Source organism: Bombus bifarius, unplaced genomic scaffold, assembly GCF_011952205.1.
Source record: "Bombus bifarius isolate JDL3187 unplaced genomic scaffold, Bbif_JDL3187 scf7180000009761, whole genome shotgun sequence".
In the NCBI taxonomy this organism is placed as follows: domain Eukaryota; kingdom Metazoa; phylum Arthropoda; class Insecta; order Hymenoptera; family Apidae; genus Bombus; species Bombus bifarius.
In genome coordinates this window covers 641,050-649,374 of record NW_022885321.1, presented here as the reverse complement: position 1 = coordinate 649,374, position 8,325 = coordinate 641,050, and the positions used below count along the sequence as shown (strand labels likewise).

The 8,325-nt window shown below is 36.2% G+C and overlaps 1 long non-coding RNA gene across 1 annotated transcript; it reads left to right on the top strand.

The window, feature by feature from the left end:
• The first annotated feature begins 469 nt into the window (after positions 1–469).
• LOC117215641 lies at positions 470–2,725 on the top strand. The gene is made up of 3 exons (XR_004489165.1): positions 470–1,120; positions 1,184–1,303; positions 2,426–2,725. It is a non-coding gene; the product is annotated as an uncharacterized LOC117215641 (long non-coding RNA).
• Positions 2,726–8,325: the final 5,600 nt, after the last annotated feature.

Below are 8,325 nucleotides of genomic sequence, written 5' to 3'. Positions count from 1 at the left end.
CTCATCAGAAACAAAACTTCCTTATCTTCCCAAACCACAATGTGTCCCCGGTAATTGGACACGAACAGCGTCGACTTTGATTCCCAAACACCTTATCAGTAACAAGTATCTTCTCCATACCCATCAAGGTCTATCTCTCGATCATCGATCACCGTATACATAGCCAACCCTCCACTGATCTCGGTCTTTACAGAAGTAGTACGTAAGGGGTTAGCCAAATAACACTCATAACTCGGGCATTGCGAGCGATAGAAACGCGGTCGAGGATATATAGTGTTGAAATATACACAGTGACAACGGCTCGAGCTGTAATTATACAGTAAAAAGCTATAATTATAGCTTGACTGACTTATAGCTTTTACTATACGGAGTGATATGATGTGGCAGGTCGTTGAATTTCTCTCAACATCCGCTATCATACGATGAATAAAAAAATATAGGGTTCGATTTAAAAAAGTTAACTTGAGATCCTCTTCTAAATACAAATTACTTATACCACATAATGTCCGTCTTTATGTCATACAACTTTTGCAAGAACATGTTTTTGATAGCTTCAATCCCTCAAGAGATATTCCACTGTTGCCGTTTAAACGTAACACACCATATGTTTTACGTTACTGTAACACTAAATGTTCTTCTCTACTGGTAACAATGAAGGTTACTTAACATTTACATTCATTCGTGTTAGTGTTCTCTGTAACCAAACTTCTTCGAAAGACGTCGTCGGTGTGCACAAGTCCGAGGTATCTGTTCAAAGGCTCATCCGTCATCAGTCGTCCAATCACGACGGTCTAGCGTAATGTACCTCGGCGAGTGCCATCGGCGTAATCATTTACTCCCCTTCTTTGATTAATGACGAGTACGGCGTGCGTCTTGACGAGTTGAAACGCAACACCGGCAACTCCTGGACGTGGCGAGATCGTCGCTTTTTGTAGCTCCTCGTCAGTACGTTCGAGAGCCTGATGGACGTGTTCACATGGACAAAGGCGAGGACCGACATCGTTTCGACAGTGCCCCGTGTTCGTTTAGTCCGCGACTAGTCGTACGTCTTTCGGTTACATACAGACATACATAGGCGGTTGGACTGAGACGACAACGCGCGTCGTGTACGAGTACGAAGGTTAATGGACACAGAATGCCGATCGATCATCCGACCACTGGTATAGGATATATTATGTTTTAGGGGATTGAGATAGGAGAGATGGGGCGATAATGGGGATTCTGTGTGGAGTATATTGTTGGATTACTGCGAATTTTTATGAATATTTCTATTTTTATAAATTCAGGGAAACGGAGTTTAATTGTAAGTAGAAATTTCTTTCATCCATATAATAAATCCATAATATAATAAATATAATAAATATAAAACCATACTATAATGAATCAAGGATTGAAAAAGATCCGAAAATAACTGTTTCAAACTGTTATATATCGGTTTTGACCTAATATTGATTACGGTTGCGGTTCTAATGTCGATTCTGATATCGATTTCATTTCGGTTCTATATTCTATCCATACTATTCACCAGTAATGTTAAAGAAAGGAAGACACAGCACAAATAATTTTAATGATAGTGGTAAGTAAAGTTGTAAAAAAGCGAAATTAGATTATCCATAGTGGATGCATGCGTCAAATTAATGATAGTGCATGATAAACCGCACTATTTAATAGATAATGACACGTTTAGAGATATAGTTAAAATGATAAGTTTGTAAAAAGAAAAAGTAAATACACAAACTTATTAAATAAATATTATATTGCATTGGATATTTTGTATATTTTTGCATATTATGTATGTGCAATTTTGCAATTTTAAATTTTCTATAAATGTTTATCAGAAATTGTCGGGAGACAAACAGTTTATATAATTGAAGTTCATATGATAGGAGCTCGCCAATTTTCCTCGTTACCTATTATATTTTCTTTCTCAGTCTTCCTTTATTCTTCAATAATCAGTCAGCACGTGTGGCAGAATCTCAGGAATTTAAAAGTTCCCTAATAGCGAAGTTAATGTTAAGAAGTTTAAATATTGGAAACAACAGATGTAAAATAATAAAGTAAAACGTTGGAAGAGGTAAACATTTGAAATGCCCGGTTCACAAAATAAGAAAATAACAGGGTTAGGAAGTTGAAGAAAAAAAATGTGAGAAAATTAAGAAATGAAAGTATAAATAATTAAGCAGCTAAAAATTGAATTGAATCATTTTAATCAACTTATCTTTTCACTTTTTACTATCACATTTAATAATATGGCTATCGAGATCATAGCATTTTGATTCTTACCAAATGACAAATTAAATGTTACTTACTACTATTAAAAAACGATCCCTTAAACAATACAGCATTGCTGCTGTTTCAAAAAAAGTTGACGTAAAACTCTTTTATCCTCTCCTCCAACATCGATATCAAGGTACCACAATTACAGACCGGCTGTACAAGAAATGGTTCTTACAAGCACCGAGGAAGTCCGTCACGTCCGATTCGTCACGGTCCACGTCAATTCTCTCGATCGATTTCCCAAAAAGTTCCGATATCCGAATTACCTACACCGATGTTGCCGACGGGTAAAAAGTGGAACTGCAAGAAGACGACACAAGAAAGGAAGAACAAGCATGTAATATATGTATACATTCACTCACAAAAGTATTCGGGCACTTATGGAAATCTTTTACAAACTGTTCTAAAATTTCTAATTCTAAAATTTCACGATAATTAAATAACATATTTCCAGTTTCTCGATTTTTGGTTGTGTTTTTATTAATACGTTAGGTCTTGTTTCGGCATCTCGTGAACACTCCAGTTTACTTCTTCGGGACAGATACGAAAACTACATATTATAGGAAACATTTTGAAATTTCACTAGTATTGTAACGGAATACAAATATTACGATTATATTGGTCAAGTTTGATACAAATCTGAAAATGTATATAGAAACTACAAGATATTTAGCGTAAGTATATATTTCGCAAAAATCATAAAAGTATTTAAATAGTCAATTATCCATTACATTGGTAAGCCTAAATATTCTATGAGACCATCTTTAACGCTTAGTTATACTAATTTGTTACTAAATATAAGTTTGCAGTAAATATGTCATAGCTTCTATATACGTAAAAGTTTTCTATGGTAAATGTTGTGATAACATATTTATCGTCCTTCGAGTTTCCATCGTGTTTCTAATACTGTTCGTGCTTTCAGTAGTATTCATTTCTTCAGAGCACCACAAATATGTCATCTAATGATCGTAAAAATTTAATACGCAAAAAGTATTCAGATCCCGCCGTCAGCCAGTATAAGTATGTAAGTACATGGCAGATCTTTATGTAACGGAGCACGAGATCTGAACGCGTGTCAGCTCCGCATCCGGGCGTGCTGCGTGCATTTGCCCACCTGCTCGTTGGGCCGTGACCTCTTCTTATTCGGGTGAAGGGAAGGAAACGCCGACGAAGTAAGAAGAAGCGGAGGTGGCTAAAGAAAAAGAACGGACGAGTGTCTCTCGCTGATTGACGAGCGCCAGAGTCTCCGAGAGTCGAAGCAATAAAGCACGTGCGCGCATAAACGCGCGAGAAAAGGATCTCTGGTGCATCGAACACCTGCCTCTCCTCTTCGTAGCGTTCGTCGAGATTGGTGGTCATACGTACACAACATGTCTACTGACAAGTCTATGACTCGTTTCATGAGGAAATTAATTACTTCAGCGAGAATAAGCTTGTAAATGGGCGATCGAATGACGAGGTTGATGAAAGATTATTAACGCTCTTAAGGAAAAAAATTGTAACTTGCATGGAAATGTTCCGTGTAATGTCTTATAGAGTTGTTGAAGATCTAAAGTACTAGGTCTGTTCTTATGTATGTATATATGTACGACTATGACTTGTTTGAAAAGGGAATTAATTACTTCAACGAGAATTAGCTGGGAAATGGGTGATTGTGAAAGTTTATTAACATTCTGGAAAAAAATCGTAAATTGCCCTGAAGCGTTTGCTGGAGTTTTTTTATAAAGTTGTTGAAAGTTTAAAGTATTGAATGTCACGGAACAAAAAAGGATTTTTGTGTGAAAAGTATACTGTCCTCTTTAGTTGAAATGTCCCACCTACCATTTCGATATTGAGGAAAATTAAAGTTTTATGAAAAGGCCAGCATAAAAACCAAGATTGAATTTTTTGGTATTCGTGTCTCTACCATTCCTTGATAAAAAAATTGGAATTCAATTTCCATCATCTCAGAGAATTTTACTTATTATACTTATTTACATGTATTTGAATTATTTACATGAATTTTACTTATTTACATGTATATACCTCTTAATTTATAGCGACGGTTTAGAGGGATAAAGTGTTATTAAGGCTGTTGATATCGAGTCATATTTTTACTGATTGAAAAGAAATTTAATTTCCATCACCCTGAAAAGCTTCAATTAACCCAGTTCATTAACTTTCACTCGTCGGATAAAACTGCCTCTCTTCTCTTTAAGCAAATGTTTATTATTCGATAAATTCTTCCCCCTTTAATCTCAATTTATACGAAAGATTTATGCCAAAAGCGAAAGCAAAACATCTGACGAAGTAAAACATCTACCAACAAAAAATGCTATGTACTTGTAGGAGAATCAAAAATCAATCTGAATAACTTTCCATAAATAGCATTTGCAAAAAGTCCTAAAGTGATATCAAAAAGCTACGAGCCACGAAAATTTTAAGACCATAATTAACTTCTTGCCTTATGACTTTTGGAATATCTACTTTGGTAAATCTTAGCTATTCGTTATTAAAACAAAATATATGAAATATTATATACAGGCAACAGATGTTAATATAAAATTAAATATTTATGAATACAAACAAAAGCATATGTAGACGGTAACCAGAATCTAAATAGAGACCCGTTTCATCCTCTAAATATTTTAACGAATGATTTATTCTTGGAATTTTCTATATTTCCATTATATTATCTACATTCTGTATAATTTTGCACATTTAACTTTATGATAAACACACAAAGTCTGATTATACATAATTTATAATCAATGATTCTCTCTGAAGAATTAAACAGTTGAAAATCATATTGTTGTAAGTCACATTACGAACCGATATCTTATCCTTGTTGTTACAATGTAACAAATTTATTATATCTTCTCAACTTATAAAAGCGTATTTGCGGCAGAGAAAGAATTATAACTTAATTAATTATGAAACTAAAGGGATAATATATTTCAAACTTGAAATACATGACTAAATTCAAGCTCTTAAGATCTTGATTTACACCAATATGGATTTCAATCTGCCAATTGAAGCTAGGATTAAAGGTGAGACTAAACTGCGTTGAATTAAGCCTCTAATCCATCACGAGCGTTACATAATATCTTAAGGCAAGGAGTTAACACGTGGCACGCACGATTAGGCGCGATTAAGCGCATAAATCCATAGCTAACGAACGACGTTCTCTAAACTGTGTACGTTATATATAAATTTGTATGTATATGAAACGTTCTTATGATTATTAATGTGTACACAGTTGTTGACTGTTACGGTGCTAATCGGTGACCCACGTTCTATTTTGTTAAATTTTTTAGGATGATTAAAGTAGGATAAATTTCACGGAGTACAACATGTTCAGCGATGTAAATGATTTATGTTAATGATATCACAGCCAGAGAAAAAGCGCGCAAATACGATATAATATTTCGCGAAAATTAAATGTTAGGGTATGGTATATTTCAATTTACGACGGCTCCCAGAGCAAAATATATAAAATTCGCGTGACAGTCTGTATTAACGGCAAAGCGATTATCGCACGACCCCAGTGACAATCGTAAAAGCCTGCATTAAATCGCGAGAACGCGTCGTGATTCGGCTCAATGGCGCGGGACAGAAGGAAAACGAAGAGAAGCCGCGAGAGTCACGCAATCGGACGCAGGTGCGCGCTCGATCTCAGAAACAGAGTGGGGCACGCGTAGCACGATCCACAGCGCGTGCGCGTGAAAGTCGCCACTGGTGCTCTTTCTCTCGGCTTCCACGGCTTCTTCTTGCCTCCCTGTGCAAACTACCGATCGCGAAGCGCGAACGGACGCCGATTAATTAGAATTAATGCGGCTGCCTGTCATCCCCAATATCGCCCTTTCGTCCCTACCACACTGCGCCGTGCCGCGTTTCGTCGAACAAGTGACGGGAGCAACAAATACTTTGAAAGAAGTGCTTTTAGCGTAGCGATCGGTGAGCATGATACGAGAGTCATCTGATGCATCGTGTTCTTTCATATTTCTTTTCTCTTTTCTCTTTTTGATGTATTTCCTAAGAGATGTTGTAGTTGCTTCTTTGGGTTAAATGCAGGTTTATAGATTTGGGTTTGGAAGAAAATGAGATTCAGTTTGCAAATGTGGTTCTCAGAATTTATTATATAGAATTATTCATTGAGAATATATTCTCAGAATTTTTGATTAGGAATATCAATATTCTTAATGAATGACAGAACATGCAGATAGTTGATCTCGATACGATCATTTTTATTTTCATTTCACTCTTCTACTGTATCTTAGTATTTTCTAAAGTATTCCTAATTCTAGATGATGATTTTTTAAATGTTTACTAGCATCTAAAAAATATTGAGAAATTTATCTGATGATCAATTTCGTTATCGAAACATTTTATATCAAGCATAAAAAGTACACCACGGATTTTTTACGTATCTATCCTATAAAATATTATTCAGATAAAATCACAAAGAATAAATTAATCTTCGTTAAAAATGAAAGCCGCAGGAATCTTCGCGGATATACCGTCGCCCAAGATACTCGAGATAGCAGAAAAAATGTTTATTAATTGTTAAATTAATTTTTTCCAGCTTATCGGGAATCTCCAGTACCATGTTCGACGCATAGTCAGAACAGAAATAAACGACCCACCGGGATAACATCGAAATGCCACGTCCGAAACTCACAACGCAAAGGCGTGAAAATTACGCGGAAACATAAATGCTATCTCGGTTACGATATCTCGACGTTGAAATCGAGCGTAGAAAAATCAGTTTATACTGTTGGGTTGCAAGGTCCGTGCCTGCTGAGAGTAATTTGCGGCTCGGCACGGTAATTAATGATGGCCCTTATTAAACGTCCTTCGTGTTAATGATCGCCTCGCGCGATGCATCAACTGCGGCGCTCGCATAACGTATATGGCCGTGGACAATTACAGTTTCGTTAAATTGAAATTTTGCTGCTCGTTTTCCGTCGATGCTTTAAAACGTAAACGTCGCCGCAACGAGGGGGCCGCTGCGTATTAACGACCAGCTAATTAACTTCGCCTTATTGAAACCGGTTCGTCCCGTTACCACCGCGACGCGACGCATGGAATGCCCACGGATCGGGGCTTACATATAATTATACTGAAATATTATGACCAAACGAGAGCGTTATGTCGGTACTGAATCCGGCTTGCCGCTTCTTTTTTTACAGCGACAGTCGAAACACATTGCGTTGTTAATCATCTGCTTATCGTTCTCTATAGATTCAGATACGTAACATGCAGTTAGGAACAATTGGTATATTCGAGATTTGTTTCCTGTAGGCAAGGAAATATTTGGAAAGTGAAATTTTTATGTAATCCTTAGTCGATACCTTGAATTTATAACTTTGTTTGTAACTCTTGAAACTTTAAACCTTTGACGTACAACCTTTCTTCATCTTAATCGGTCAAGAATGCATAATTTTTATTCATGGAATTTTGTTTGGCTATATAATAATATTTTTGTCTAATATAAAATACCTGATCTATGTCTTACGTTTTTAATACAATTAGATGCGAAACACAGAATAGGAAACCAAAGAAAGCAAGTAATTTTGATGATCACAAAAACGTAATTGTTTATTGGTCCAAAAAATGTGCCAGAAATTTGCGAGCTATGCTCATTCCCTGTACAGACTTGGGTGTAAAGATTTAATTTATACCGTTGATCTGACCTAAATAGATCAGCTGCATCATCGTTCATAATTTAGACTTTGGAAATTATATTTAAAAGAAACTGAATAAAAACTGCAACCCTTGATCCAATTATACCTGTAATCTATGTAATTCCATTGTAACAAGACTTTATACGATATTCGATATTTCGTAGCGCGTGGTAAAAAAAGATACGAAACCGAGGAAATTGACAGTATACAATGGCGAATTGTAAACTAAAACAGAGAGGCGACCGCGGGAATCCGGCTGGAACGTTTCTTTCGCGTCTACGAAAAAGTAGGTAATATCGTGGACCTTTTTGCGTGCAGCTAAATTATAATCGAAAGCGATCCTTTGATCACAAGGCCCTCGCGTTTTTCGCCCTTAAACGCG